This window comes from Podarcis vaucheri (assembly GCF_965113315.1).
Source record: "Podarcis vaucheri genome assembly, chromosome: 3".
NCBI lineage: Eukaryota > Metazoa > Chordata > Lepidosauria > Squamata > Lacertidae > Podarcis > Podarcis vaucheri.
The window spans coordinates 93,507,785-93,523,541 of NC_138761.1; the positions used below are offsets into that span (position 1 = coordinate 93,507,785).

The 15,757-nt window shown below is 43.9% G+C and overlaps 1 long non-coding RNA gene across 1 annotated transcript in view; it reads left to right on the forward strand.

Moving 5' to 3' along the window:
- The first annotated feature begins 3,974 nt into the window (after nucleotides 1–3,974).
- Nucleotides 3,975–15,757, forward strand: part of LOC309529978 — a 62,910-nt gene continuing 51,127 nt past the window's right edge. The window contains exons 1-2 of the long non-coding RNA XR_014218576.1: nucleotides 3,975–5,572; nucleotides 7,784–7,905. This is a non-coding gene — a long non-coding RNA (uncharacterized lncRNA). The remainder of the gene's footprint in view (nucleotides 5,573–7,783; nucleotides 7,906–15,757) is intronic.

The following is a 15,757-nucleotide window of genomic DNA, read 5'->3' on the forward strand; positions in this document are numbered from 1 at the left end:
AGCATTAGGCTTATGCTCAAGCTAGCTGCAGAGGAGAATCTATACATTAATCACCACGATGTGAATACAGCATTTTTGTACGAATCTCTAGGTGAATCACTTTATATGCTTCCACCTGATGGCGTACAGGTAAAACAGGGATTTGTTTGTGCTCTGAAGAAGTCCCTTTATGGTCTCAAACAAAGTGCACGGTGTTGGCACACAAAACTCACTGAAGCATTGTTTTCTCTAGGTTTTCAACAAGGGAAAGCTGATCCATGTGTGTTTGTCAAAGAGGAGGGGCAAAAGAAGCTGTATTGTTTATTTTATGTTGATGATATTTTATTCTTTTGGAAAGATGTCACAATGTACAATAACGCCCTAGCTCAACTGAAAGAGCACTTTGACATGAAAGATCTTGGTGAGGTAAACAACTACCTATCTCTGGAAATAGAGAAAGACCAAAGTGGTAACATTCTAGTACACCAGTCACGAAAGATTGCTGATGTGTTAAGCAAACTAAACCTGATGGATGCTAACCCTGTAGATACACCAATGACAACAGGTTATCAGGTAGAAGACACTGAAGAAGCATTTTCTGACACTACACTGTACAGAAGTGTGCTAGGTAAGCTAAACTTCATTGCCAGATGTTCAAGGCCTGACATTGCTGTTAGCTGTAATTTGCTAAGCAGACAAGTAAACAATCCTACTGTTAAGGATTGGAAAGCTCTGAAACGCATAGCACGCTATTTGAAAGGCACTATGCATTACAGACTGAGATTTAACAATCAGAAGTCTGGTGGTCTTGAGATTTTTGCAGATGCAAGTTTTGGAAGTGACACTACAGACAGGAAAAGTACGTCTGGAGTTTGCTACATGTACAATCAGGGTCTATTTGATTGGTCATGCAAGAAGCAAACAACAATTAGCTTAAGTACTTGTGAAGCTGAACTGAATGCACTGTCTTATTCACTTAAGGATTGTGAATGGTTGTTACAATTGTGCAAAGACATGAAAATTCCTGTCAAATGTCCAATCCAGGTTTATCAGGACAACAAAGCATGTTTGGCTTTGCTGAATTCGGAAGGTTGTAAGCAAAGCACGAAGCACTTGCAATTGAAGGTGCAACATGCTAGGGAACATATTCAGAAGGGACTCGTAACGGTGTCCTATATGCAAGGTAATGAAATTCCTGCTGATGTATTGTCCAAGATTGTATCAAGAGATCAACACTGTACCTATGTACAGAAGTTGGGTTTGTACTGATATTGTACGAACACGCTGCCCAGTGATGTTCACGGAAAGGGGGAGGATGTTAATTTCTGCTCTCTTCACTGTGCAGCGAAGTGCTTGTCACAAGACAATGTTTACATTCCACAGTCAGAGCACTGTTGGGTTTTCCCACGGGAATGGGAAGCTGGATGTGACGTACACTGGTTTCCTGTTTTTCACTGTTTCTCTTGGTGTTCGTCTTTCCGAGGAGAAGGAGTGTTGCTTCTCTGCTCCCGCAGAGGCAAGATGCATGTTTGTAATTTCTCAATACTGAACTGAGAATAAAGCAACTTTAAGCATGTGGCACGTACTGTTCATCATTCCGTTGTGCACAGGACTCTGCAATAACAACAGTATGGACCATGTGTTCAGCTTGGTCCTTAGTGGCCAGGTGAAAAGGAGCGGAACGAATGTGTTGGATTCCATTCTTGGTTACAAATTCTTTGAATTAACACTAAGCTTCTCCTCTTTGGGGGCCTGGGCAGGCCGGGTCGTCCTCTTTTATACCTGTTGGGATTGACAAGGCATCTGACCCTCACCTGAATCTCATCATTCTCCTGTAGCTGCTTCTGATTGGTTATCATTTAACTCTTGGGGAAAATAATTAGCATCTCACTGCTCCTGCTGTGGAAAATTGGGAACGTCAATCCCAGAGAGCAGGTATGGGAAGAGCAAGGCATACAATCGGCACCACCAGTGAAAAGGCCCTGCTCCGTGTAACTCCTGCCCTGTCAGTTGATAGAGTGCCCACTTGCCCTCCTTCTTGACATGGAATGCTCTTTATTGGAGTCTCGAGGTCCAGTACAAAGACCATAAGAAGGGAGAGCAGGGACTTTGAAGTTCCCAACAGCTGTTAATCAACCAAGCAAGCATGCACACAGGTCATCTCTGTCACAGTCAGGACGCCTATGTCCTGGCCAGGCCTGCACCCAATCTTGTTTTTGTACAATCTTGTTTGTCCTTGGTAACCAAAATTATATTATCAACATATACAACCAGAAAAGTTGTTTTCCTTCATTTGCAAGGAATCGTACAAAACAAAGTGGCACTAATAAAGAAAAGTTGCATGGTGGCAACAGAAAGCAAACTAAAAATGTTTTGTTCATCAAAACTATCCAGCAATATCAGGTTATAGGAAAACTGGTGCTTTTAACACTAATTCTTCTAGTTGGTTAATTGGTTCGACAACTTCCATGCATATGATGTGTGATGTTAATTATTTTTTAACTCAAACGTATCTAAATATCTTGCACTTTTTCCTTTCTTTGAAATACGAAAAAGGCATAATCACATGATTTTTAAGTCCCTCTGGCCATAGATATTTCATGCAGCCAGTGGGCCTGGAGACTCTAATAAACAGCATTCCATGTCAAGAAGGAGGGCAAATTGGCACTCTATCAACTGACAGGGAAAGAGCTACACGGAGCAGGGACTTTTCACTGGTGGTGTCCATTGTATGCCTCGCTCTTCCCAGACCTGCTCTCTTTTGGCCTGTATTTTGGAGCTTTATCATTTAGGAAGACTTTGGAAGAACTGGTTGATAAGTCTTATCAGTCGCTGACGTATGAGTGGATTTTATTTGCTGCTATTCTGTGCTTCTGGTGCACCAGGGTTTACACCAGCATAATAGAGTTGGCCAGAATGCCAGAAAGGATACAATTTATGAGCTTTCTCCATTATCTGCACAGCAGGGGGTGTTCAGTCAACAGTGCAAAGGCTGAGCTGAAGCATTCCCTGCTGGTTACCTGCTTTCAGCAATAGGGGTCGCTGTTTGGTAGTACCCAATTGGTTAGCTATCAGATTCTAGAGCTCCCTATTGGTGGCTCTTAGGTAATTCACAAAATACAGAATCCATTCATAAAACACAGTTTTCATTCATAAAGCAGTAACATAAATCTCCATTGCTACATATTTCTACATATTGGCTGTATATTTAAGTGGTTGAACAAGTTTATGGCCATGCTGTAGTGTAGTGCTTATGTGACTGTGAATAAAAGGTCGCTGGGCTCATTGTCTCAGGGTTTCAGGGGGGGGGGGGAAGAGGTGACAAACTGTTTTCCAATAAGTGCCCCCCTTCTTTCCTTGAGTCTGTACTCTGAATGGTGACACCTGTTGTTTTGCAAGCCCCCTCCACAGAGGCTGGCCCCTCTCACTGTCCTCGGAGCTTGCATACCAGTAACCTCCTCTGGCTGATATCTTGGACAGACCAGGGAGATTTTGATAGGCGACATTTCACAAGAGTGGGTAAAAATGCACACCTCCTCCTCCTGCTTCCGCAGGGGAAAGAAAAGTAGTCAGAAATCTATTTACATGATGTTTATTCCTGACATTACAGCACTACAGAAAAACATGTCCTTTCAGTTCAGTTCTTCCAGCACGTCTGACAAACTTCCTGAACATGCGCAAATGGAAGGTTTCAAATTACACTCTTCACAGAGACTTTTCCAGCCTGTGAACTTCCTGGGAAATTCTTCTTTCCCACAGATAGGCGCATCATGTGATGTCAACAATCTGGCTGTCTGCAGCAGCGATGTTTCCATATACTGACATCACACCAGGGACCTAGAAGGTGCAGGGCTTGTCAGTCCAACCCCTGCACAGTCTCATCAGGGCTGACCTTAAGGCAATTGGAGCACTTGGGCCAAATTGAGCCCCACATCCCACTTTTCCTTAGGACGCCCCTATTTTCATCTGAGAAATGTTGAATGGTATGGAGTTAGGTGACCCATGAGCCAAGGAGGTAAGTAACTATACAACCTTTAGTAGACATCTGGTGACAGCCCTGTATAGGGAAGGATTTTTTTTAAATGTTTAATGTTTTGTTTTTATCTATGTTGGAAGCCACCCAGAGTGTCTGGGGCAACCCAATCAGACGGGTGGGGTGTTGTGTTGTTGTTGCTGAATAGAACATTCCTACTTTCATCAGAGAAATGTTGGAGGGTGTGGAAATAAGGCTGCAATTCTATGCATCCTTACCTAGGAGCAAGCCCTATGGAACTCAGTGGGACTAATTTATTGGTCGACATGAATAAGATTGCATTGCAAGTCCTATTAAGTTCCATGCAGGTTACTCTCACCCCAAGAGTCACAGCAGGATAGGTACAGCCCCTGATATGCAATGGAGAACCTCCTCACCCCTCAAAGCAAAATGAAATAAAACAAAACCCCGTACTGTTATCCAAGCATTGCACAGCAGGGTATTCATGAAGTGTAGTAGTGTCCATTATAAGCCATGTGTAACTATGAGATACATATCTGAATAACCCCTTGACTCTCTTAGCTGAATAAGGTCCTTAGCATAATTGAACTCCTGCATGCATAATGCCTTGCAGATCAGTGCACTGTCTGAGAATGCTCTTGTGATTCCTCATTAGTGAGCATGTCTGCCTTCTGCCACTAACAGACTTAAGTTCTTTTCATCTGTTACATACCTAATTGAATTATAGATCAGTACTAAGGGAGCCCGATAAGTACTCTGCAGCAGCAACAGGCAAGTCTTTAAGGTGATATAATACGGAATAATTTATTTCAGGATGCGATGAAATGGGTAGAACTCTTTCTAATGGAATGGCTAATTTTACAGGTCAAATGGGCCGCAAGCATCCATAACACGAGACACCCAACAATGTGCAGAAGGTGGTCCCGCTGCTGCGCAAAACTTGGCAACCACTCAATGCAACGGGGACAACACTGTCAACAGTATGAGAGTATCTAGACAGGCTCATCACAGGCAAATTATTCTCTCGTTGTTGGTCAAAGCCAAAGCACCAGTAAAACAGGGGAAAGCATATTAAAGGGTGCGACACGGCTAAACTTGCAGGACACTTCACAGTATTAATTTGTGCCTGCTAAAGAGAAGCATGACAAACCTGTGTCTTCTGAGCACTCCGTAAGACCAACGGAATCTGGATGGAGAAATATCTTGTTTTTAACTCTGATTTTTTACACACACACACACACACACACGAGAGAGAGAGAGAGAGAGAGAGAGAGAGAGAGAGAGAGAGAGAGATATATTATTATTATTTTCAACCTATCATCGTGCAAATTAATGAGACTGACATGGGAGCAGCCAACATGTGATGAAAGCTTCCGCTAACAAGGTCAGCATGCAATGGCTACAGAGGTGCTACTTTTAAAAGCACAAGGCACCACCCAGCTAAAGTTGGGGTGGGGCAGAGCAGAGCATTTTTATTTGCATGAGTTTGTTGTTTGTTTGTAGAAAGAAAGAAAGAAAGAAAGAAAGAAAGAAAGAAAGAAAGAAAGACCCTTTCATTTACATCCAGTGTACTCCAATCATAAGCTCAACTCTTTTCAGGTAACAATTCTATAACTGTCTGTTTCCGAAAAGACATATGGAAACATGTTAGGTGATCATGTTGAATCTCTCTCTCTCTCTCTCTCTCTCTCTCTCTCTCTCTCTGTGTGTGTGTGTGTGTATGAGAGAGAAGACCTTCTGAGACTGAATTGCATCTCAATTACATTTTCTCAAAGACACAGTGATTTTGATTTCAGTGAGGCAAATGATGATCAGATTCTTCTACTATCTTCATCATTACTACAAAACTGGCGTGACAACCACAGCAACCTCACAGTGGGGTAACTGTGCCCCATTAGAAATGACCAGAGGATATCAGGCTACTATTCAGATTATGACCTCCATCAATAGGATCTTCCAATTAACATGACCCACACCCTTGAGTTTGCATTTTATTTGACTGGCTGGATCAAATACGGTTTAGTTTCTAGTTAGGTAATTACAAATCCCTAATTACTGACCGATAATCTTTCCCATGTATCGTCTTAACTTTGGCGCCAGTGACAGATGATGGAACCTTATCCCTAAGGAGTATAAATTGCCCAATCCCTCCATTTAGAGATAAGTTGTCTGTAGATCACGGGTGCTGAGGGATACATATATAAAAATAGATATGCCACTTTGCATACAGAGCATACAATAACAGTATAAACTGATTGCTCTGGTAGCTTTTCATTAGCATGTGTAACCGAGCTTAGAAACATTGTTCACATTTACGCATGACTATTAGTGGTATTTATACTTTATTAAGGTGATTTCAATTAAAAGAAAAAAGTGATACAGAAAGAAACGGAAAAGTGAGAGGGAGAAAAACAACAAAGTTATGTCTAAAAGCGAGAATATGCAAAAGAAAGAAAGAAGTAATATACGATATTCCCATACATTCTTATATAAATTGGTATAGTGTTATTGTCCTAGTGCTTATGTATGTGTGAATAGCCGGCTACATTTTGTATAAACTCATTCCAAATGTGATTGTATTTATCCATACAAAGTCTGTGCCAGTGAGCATAAGTTCATAAATTGCAAGAGATGTCATATCGTCAGTCCACTGACTGAAGGGTATCATACTTTTATTTTTCCAATTCCTCAATATCAATCTCTTGGCCACCATTGTTTAGTCATTTAGTCGTGTTCAGCTCTTCATGACCCCATGGACCAGAGCACGCCAGGCACTCCTGTCTTCCACTGCCTCCCACAGTTTGGTCAAACTCATGCTGGTAGCTTCGAGAACACTGTCCAACCATCTCGTCCTCTGTTGTCCCCTTCTCCTTGTGCCCTCCATCTTTCCCAGCATCAAGGTCTTTTCCAGGGAGTCTTCTCTTCTTGGCCACCATTTGGGTACAGAAAATCCATTTCCATTGTCCTGTTAATAATTTCCATACTGCAGGTACAGTGGTACCTCGGGTTACATACGCTTCAGGTTACAGACTCTGCTAACCCAGAAATATTACCTCGGGTTAAAAACTTTGCTTCAGGATGAGAACAGAAATCGTGAAGCGGCGGCGCAGCGGCAGCAGGAGGCCCCATTAGCTAAAGTGGTGCTTCAGGTTAAGAACAGTTTCAGGTTAAGAAAGGACTTCTGGAACGAATTAAGTACTTAACCCGAGGTACCACTGTATATAGTTCCATAAAATATTCTCTCGCTCTTCCCATACCTGCTCCGCTGAAAGATTTAACTTTTTCCACAGTCCAGCCCTTTCTCTCCAAACCTATTAAGTACAGAGCACTGTACAAACATACGTTCCAAAGAGGCATTGTACTTGCCATGTCTCCAACACTGAGCTATCTTAGCTAACCCTTTTTTATACAACCGTAAGTTATTATTGGGACGTGGGTAAAACCTCAGCGCCTAGGACTTGCCGATCGCATGGTCGGTGGTTCGAATCTCCGCGGCGGGGTGAGCTCCTGTCGTTCGGTCCCAGCGCCTGCCAACCTAGCAGTTCGAAAGCACCCCCGGGTGCAAGTAGATAAATAGGGATCGCTTACCAGCGGGAAGGTAAACGGCGTTTCCGTGTGCTGCTCTGTTGCCGGTTCGCCAGAGCAGCTTTGTCCCGTTGGCCACGTGACCTGGAAGTGTCTGCGGATAGCGCTGGCTCCCGGCCTATAGAGTGAGATGAGCGCACAACCCTAGAGTCTGGCAAGACTGGCCCATACCGGCAGGGGTACCTTTACCTTTACCTTTAAATTATTATTATTGGTGTCCTGCAGATGTTTTGGAGTACAGCTCACATCTCTCTTGATCACTGGACATCCTGGGCAAGGCTGATGATAGGTGTGCTAGTCTGAAACAGTCGGAGGAAGCCTGAACTAGGTTTATTTCCAGTGCTTTAGTAAGTATTATGGATTTGCTGTTCGCAGATTCAATCCTCCCTTACATATTTGGAATCTCTAATGCACACATCAGGCATGATTTTTTTTTGGGGGGGGGAAGTCTTATATAAATCTCCGCAAAAGTGAATCTCATTGAATTATAGAATTGTAGAGTTGGAAGGGACCCTGAGGATCATCTGGTCCAATACACGTGGCAATACAGGACTTTGCAACCAGTGGCGTAGCGTGAGTTGTCAGCACCCGGGGCAAGGCAAGTAATTTGCGGCCCCTAACCCCTAACCTGCCACCGCTGCCAGCTTCTTCTTGCTGCTGCCTGGTCTGGTCTGGTGTGGTTCTCTCCCGCGCTCAGCGCTGCGCTGGGCGGCCACTGCACTGACTCTCCCCCAGATAGTCCCTCTCTCTCTCTCCGCACCGCACGCCTGGCACCCACCCTCTCCACAGTGGGCGGCGACCCAGTGGCTCGGATCGGATTCACACAGCCAGCACTGCAATGAGAGAGAGTGAGTGAGCCAGGTAGGGGCAGAGAGCTGAGAGTGCGAGCGCGCCCCCCAGATGTTGCACCTGGTGCGGCCGGCCCCCCCTGCACCCCCCACGCTACGCCACTGTTTGCAACTGTCCCATCCAGGGATTGAACCTGCAACCTTTGTATTATCAGCACTACGCTCTAAACAACTGAGCTATCCAGGACGGTCAATTGACTTCAGTGTGGCTCAGTTCCAGGGAAATGGATACAGGATTGTAGCCTGTCCACCTGAGAATCCTATAGAACTCTATGGAACGGGCTTAACGGCAGCTCGCTTTCTAAAGTCCACTCAGCTTAAGACTGATTCCTTATTGATTTCCAGCAATGAGCTTTCACTCGATTGCACCCGCTGAGGCTCCTTGCTGCCTATGGGTTAGCAACATCCAGTTCTCTACACCACAAGTCCCCTACCCTCATCCAATCTGCATATCCAACTGCCTTTTGGGGTGTGTCATCACCATCTCAAACTCAATTAAATCCAAGATTTAATATTTCATTTCTTTGGATATTTTCTTTGCTTGCCATTCAGCATCGCTACTCAATACACCCAATACATCAGAATGCAGTGAAGGCATATTTACCACAGTTTTGCTGTAGGGGAAAGAGTTTACATATGCTGTTTGTAGATTGGTTTCTGTACCTTTTAAGGAATTTATCAGTCCCGAACACATTTTTGTGTGTGTGTATGATTAAACTGACTACTGCTCTGATGAAAACAGCATTGTCCTCTGAAGGAACAGCAGTGTGTTCAGAGGAAACCACGTCTTCAGGAGAGACTATGCTGTGGTCAGTTTACTCTCTGGGCCCAAACTAAGAGAAACTTCTTTAAAGAATTTTCTTTTCTTCCCCCTCCCTTCTTCTTAAAAAAACCCAACAATTTCTGGTGACTGATTGTTTGCTGGACCTGGTGGGGAAATCTGAATGGAGGAAGACATCCTTTCACTTCGTTGAGGAAAACCACAGCTCGTAATTCTTTCACAAGCGTACAATGCCCAACCTTATATTTTTCAAGCCATCTAAACCTCCAAGTCTGATTAGATTATAACGTGCTTAAGTGCCTTTTATAAGCCAGTACGTCAGAGCATTTTTTTATTCTCCCTGGTAGCCTTGCAAAAGCAAATGTGGCTCTGAGAAAACACACGTTCCAGTGGTCCTTTCCTTGCACTTTCTGAATTGCTCATTCACCAAACACTATAGCTCTTGACCTATCTTTCTCTGTTTGAATGGCCTGTTATGAAAAGCACACACAGAGAGGTAGAATCGAAATGATGGATTTCTGTTAAAGATGGATGCAAACTGTAGTTGTAGATTAAAACGAGTTGAAGAGCAAGAAAGACATATAAACCATAGCCCTATTCACTCATTCTCCTCCACTACCCTATGTATACATGATTACCATCACGCAAGGGAAGGGATGAGGGTCTTAGCTGCTCTCACACATCCCCAGCCCCATACTTTCAACCATCCACTCCCCAGCTCCCCTGAAGAATTTAGAACCATGAAAGGGCTGCATTCAGCAACCCAGGCCTGAGGTTGCTCACCTGTTCTCCAGGTAGGGATGGGAGAGGAAGCTGAATCAGTTTGTATTTAAAGATCAAGCTCCCTGATGCGTGCTTTCTGAAAGAATAATAGAATTGTAGAGTTGGAAGGGACCCCCAGGGTCATCTAGTCCAACCCCCTGCAATGCAGGAATCTCAGCTAAACATCCATGACAGATGGCCATCCAAACTCTGAATTAAAACCTCCAAGGACAGAGAGTCCACAGCTTTCTGAGGAAGTCCATTCCACTGTCAAACAGCTCTGATTGTCAGAAAGTTCTTCCTGGTGTTTAGTCAGACTCTCCTTTCTTGTAACTTGAAGGTACTGGTTCAGGTCCTACCCTCCAGAGCAAGAGAATACAAGCTTGCACCATTTCCCATGCGACAGCCCTTTAGCAATCATATATTTTCTCCTCCACTTCTTTTCCAGGCTGAAATATACCCAACTCCCTCAACTGTTCCTCAGAAGGCTTGGCTTCCAGACTCTTGATCAGCTTGGTTGCCCTCATCTGCACACATTCCAACTCGTCAATATCCTTCTTAAATTGTGGTGCCCAGAACTGGACACAGTGATTTATCCAAGGCAGAATAAAGTGGCAATATGACTACCCTTGATCAAGACGCAGCTGGCGCTGTGGTCTAAACCACTGAACCACTTGGACTTGCCGATCCAAAGGTCGGCAGTTCAAATCCCCACAACAGAGTGAGCTCCCATTGTTCTGTCCCTGCTTCTGCTAACCTAGCAGTTTGAAAGCATGCCAGTGCAAGTAGATAAATAGGTACCGCTGAGGCGGGAAGGTAAACTGTGTTTCCATGCACTCTGGCACTCATCACGGTGTCCTATTGTGCCAGAAGTGGTTTAGTCATGCTGGCCACATGACCCTGAAAGCTGTCTGTGGACAAATGCTGGCTCCCTCGGCCTGAAAGCGAGATGAGCGTCACAACCCCATAGTCACCTTTGACTGGACTCAACCATCCAGCGGTCCTTTACCTTTTTACCTGTCATGGTGCTGTCAGTGGCTCCTGGTTGCCCAGGAAGGCATAAAGACAAGGAACAGTTTCCCATTTTATTTCGAACTTTACAGAGAGAGGCTGTAGAACCCAGCTTCTTGGATAACAGCATTGCCCAGAGTGCATCTCCACCCCGCTTCTCTCTCACTTCCTCATCCGTCATCATCATCACCTCTTCTACGGGTGCCACTAAATGCCCTCTGTCTTGGAGTTCTTTGCTCTCCTACTTCTAAGGAGATGGTTCTGGGAGATGGTGGGTCTGGAATGTTTTCTAGTGACAACGTGTTAGCCAGCTGTTGCTCCAGCTCTGCCTGCTCCTCCTCTCCCATTATATCCCAACTCCCCCCCCCCTTCCTCTGAGCTGTGACCTCCATCAAACCCTTCTTGTAAATCTATACTGTCTTCCTCTTCCTCCTCCCTGGAAGGGTCAGGATGGGGAGGCAGTTTCCACCACTCCTCCTTCTCTGCCCAGCTCCTGACATTACCTTTACCTTATTTCTGTTGATGCAGCCTAGAATAGCATTCACATTTTTGGGCTGTTGCACCACACTGTTGACTCACGATAAGCTTGTGGTCTACTAAGACTCCTGGTTCCTTTTCACATGTAAGACGGGCAAGATAGATGCCTCCAGAAGCTCACAAGTGGCTTCAGTGTCTTTCCTTAAGATGTTGCTGGACTCCAGCTCCCACCATCCCTGCTACTAGCAGTGCTATTTTTCTAGAAAAAGGGGTTCCAGAACTCACCATGAACGCCTCCCTTGCTCTCTAATAATGGCAATAGTGCCAACCTGGCTATGGGAGTTGGAGTCCAATGTCTGGGGACAGAGAGCACAGTTTCTGATATACACTTCATTCTGAATTCCACAAAGAAATAAATGTCAATTGTGCAAAGGCAGCAATCTTATTCACAACACAACTGTTAAGGTTTTATATTTCAGTTACGGGAGCAACACCTCTCCCTTTTCCCGCCACCCCATTACACACACACACTCCTGTGTGGAATGTGGAGATTTAGGTGCAGATCTCCTGGGATCTGGGATCCTTGGGTTTTGTCTGGTTTGTAATAATATTTCATGCACAAGAGGAAAGTATCTAATAGGACTGCCAGATGTCTTCTATTTTAAGTAATGACCTTTATCTTAAAGGGTTGTTCCTTCTTCCAGAACATCATAGAAACATATGGATAGCTCTTATTTCAAAACATTACCACTTCATAAAGCTCCACAGAAGGAACACCACAGGAGGAATATGTTGCCCCTCATTTTTGAAAGTTTGATCTGACAGTCCTAATTTCAAAGGTGCCATAATTTTGGATACTTAGCTAGTGAAATCCAGATGCTGCCTTCTGCTATAACAAAAATATAGTTAGGGTCCCCCCCCCAGTAACAAGTTGAAAGTGGATGGCAGAGATAACCCTGGAGCGAATCCTTGAACGAGGCATCCCACATTATTTCTGTTAACAAGGATAAAATAAATACCATTTGCTGCACTTTAATGGTACCACAGAGGACCTCATTCACCTTACCTTGACTTATCATCATCATCATCACCATCATCATCATCATCATCATTAAACATATTGTTTCCCTCAAGTGTATGTTAATGCATGTGTCACTATGGTTTTGACAAATACATTCCAAATATCATTAAATTTGTCCATGCATAATCTTCGCCTAAGATGCTCCCTTCATGGGTTGCAAGAGTTATCATTTTGTCTATCCATTGATCAAGGGGGGGGGGCATATTTTTGTCCTTCCAATGTATCAGTCTTTTTGCAGATGCGAGGGCACAGAAAATCCATTTATGTTGACTGATTGTCCGGCCCCATATACTGTGAAGTGAGATGAGCGCTGCACCCCATAGTCGCCTTTGATGGACTTAACTGCCCAGGGGTCGTTTCCCCTTTTTTTACCTTTATTTCAGTATATAATTTAAAATGATGTTATCTTCTGGAATTTTTAGATCTTTCCCCACAGTAATATTTATACACCCTAATGTTTTCTTCTAATTTTTAAAAATAATAATTTTAATTAGTTTTCAATTACAGCCCAATAATAACCTCATTATTACAATGCCAATTTATAATACCATTATTAATACTATCCCCCCCCCCAAATGACAATACCAGATGCTGTATAAACATATGTTTCAAGGATGCAATGCAGAAAATACTACCTTGACTTGTCTTCAGATCAGATGAAGCTGAGAAAGAAATGTGTTTGCCCAATCAGACCAAGCTACTTGGATCAAGACAAAAGCTACGCAGGAGTTGTGCATTTCTGCACAACCTGCAGATGTGGTACCTCTAGGCTGAACCTGTCCCAGACACATATCAAAACCAAGCCCTCATAACACACCTGCTTTACCCAGAAGCACCTGGAGGTCTGCCCAGGTAGAGATGTCAATTGACAGCAGTGAGGAAGTGGGGTCTTCTGCAGCTGTTGGTTGAGAGAAGGAGGGATGCACAGTCTTGGCTTTCTCCAAAGAACCCTGGAAACTCTAGTTTATTTAACGTGTTTTAACTACTCTCATGGATGCAGGTGGCGCTGTGGGTTAAACCACCGAGCCTAGGACTTGCCGATCAGAAGGATGGTGGTTCGAATCCCCGCGATGGGGTGAACTCCCATTGTTCAGTCCCTGCTCCTGCCAACCTAGCAGTTCGAAAGCACGTCAAAGTGCAAGTAGATAAATAGGTACTGCTCCGGCGGGAAGGTAAACGGCGTTTCCGTGCGCTGCTCTGGTTCGCCAGAAGCGGCTTAGTCATGCTGGCCACATGACCTGGAAGCTGTACGCCAGTTCCCTCAGCCAATAAAGCAAGATGAGCGCCACAACCCCAGAGTACAGAGTACAGAGTACAGTGGTACCTCAGATTAAGTACTTAATTCATTCCGAAGGTCCGTTCTTAACCTGAAACTGTTCTTAACCTGAAGCACCACTTTAGCTAAAGGGGCCTCCCGCTGCTGCTGCGCCGCATGACTTTTGTTGTCATTTTGAAGCAAAGTTCTTAACCTGAGGTACTATTTCTGGTTAGCAGAGTCTGTAACCTGAAGCGTATGTAACCTGCAGGTATTTAACCCGAGGTACCACTGTATTTATTATATCAGACCTAAACATGAAAGTCCTGAATAGCTCAGCTGGTTAGAGCATGGTGCTGATAACACCAAGGTTGCAGATTCGAATCCCGGATGGGACAGCTGCAAAGTCCTTAGGGAACCTTCCAACTCTACAATTCTGTAATTCTATATGCTAGCAATACAAAAGGGAACCCCTGACTCCACTTGTCTGCTAAATGGATTGTGCTAACAAAAAGAATTATACTTTGGACTTAAGGAAGATTTCCAGCATGCGTTTTGCTGCACAAAAAGAGGAAGTCGCAGTGTTCCCGGCATGAGACAAAAACAATGGCATTTGTCAGTTGTGTGCAAGAAGCCATTATTTTCTGTGGGGTGATATTGACATCGGCCTTTCCACTGTGGTATAATCAGATTTCCTCAGATAGGCCTCCCCGTAAACTAGGTGAGGTTTTTTTTTATAAAAAAAATAAAAAATAAAAATAAAAAGCCAAGCTATTCTCGAACAGACCTTGTAAAAATAAATGAAGCAATGAAATTAAGCTGAAAGCTAAGGAAAGGTGCTGAGTGTTAAACAGGCCAAGGGGAGGGGGAATCTGTTAATCATTTTATTAGTGTTTTTGTTTCAGTCAAAGTCTTTGGAAATCCTGGTAATTTCTTGCAGCTGAAAAGCTGCTGATTTTGTGAGAAAGGAACGCTGTTATTCCCAGTCATGGATCTGGCTTGTTTTGACTATGGAAGTTCTAGTTCAAAAGCCCTATGAATGAGCTATTGGGGGAGGGGAGAGTAGTTTTACATTTGTCTAAACCTTTTTTATTCAGACCAACCCCAAAGTGAAGTGGAAATCCACATTGTTTTAAATTTTGAGGATGTCAATGGCTGAGCTCACAGGCAATGTATGATAGGTGAAAATCCATAATAATTTGTATTACTTCATACCTTTTATCTCTTGGGAGATCATCGAAACTAAACTCTATGATATAACAAGAAGAGTAATACTCTTTCTGGCTATCCAGCAATGACAAGAGCAATTATCCAGCAACGACAAGATGACACCTGGGTCCCTTCCAAGTCTATGATTCTATGATTGTTATGATTCCATTATATTATTTTATAGATTGAGGGACGTGGGTGGCGCTGTGGTCTCTAAACCACTGGGCCTCTTGGGCTTGCCGATTGGAAGGTCGGTGGTTCAAATCCATGCTACAGGCTGAGCTACTGTTGCTCTGTCCCATCTTTTGCCAACCTAGCAGTTCAAAAGCACACCAGTGCAAGTAGATAAATAGGTACCTCTGCAGCGGGAAGGTAAACACCGTTTCCGTGCACTCTGCCTTCTGTCACGGTGTCCCATTGCTCCAGAAGTGGCTTGGTCATGCTGGCCACATGACCCGGAAAGCTGTCTGTTGACAAACGCCAGCTCCCTTGGCCTGAAAATCAAGATGAGTGCTGCACCCCATAGTTGCCTTTGACTGGACTTAACTGTCCAGGGGTCCTTTACTTTTACATTTACCTTTTACTTTATAGATGTGTTGTCTTTGAAAAAAGGCAACATCCTGGGCCAGTTCAGCTTCAGATATAACGGCCAAACAATGATATGGCTTTGGGGAGGAGGCTTCAGGTTCAACTGCTCCCTTTTCCATCACCTGCTCCCTCCCTCACTTCCTGATATAAGAAAACCATTGTTTGCTGTTGTGTCTAGTTTGGGTAA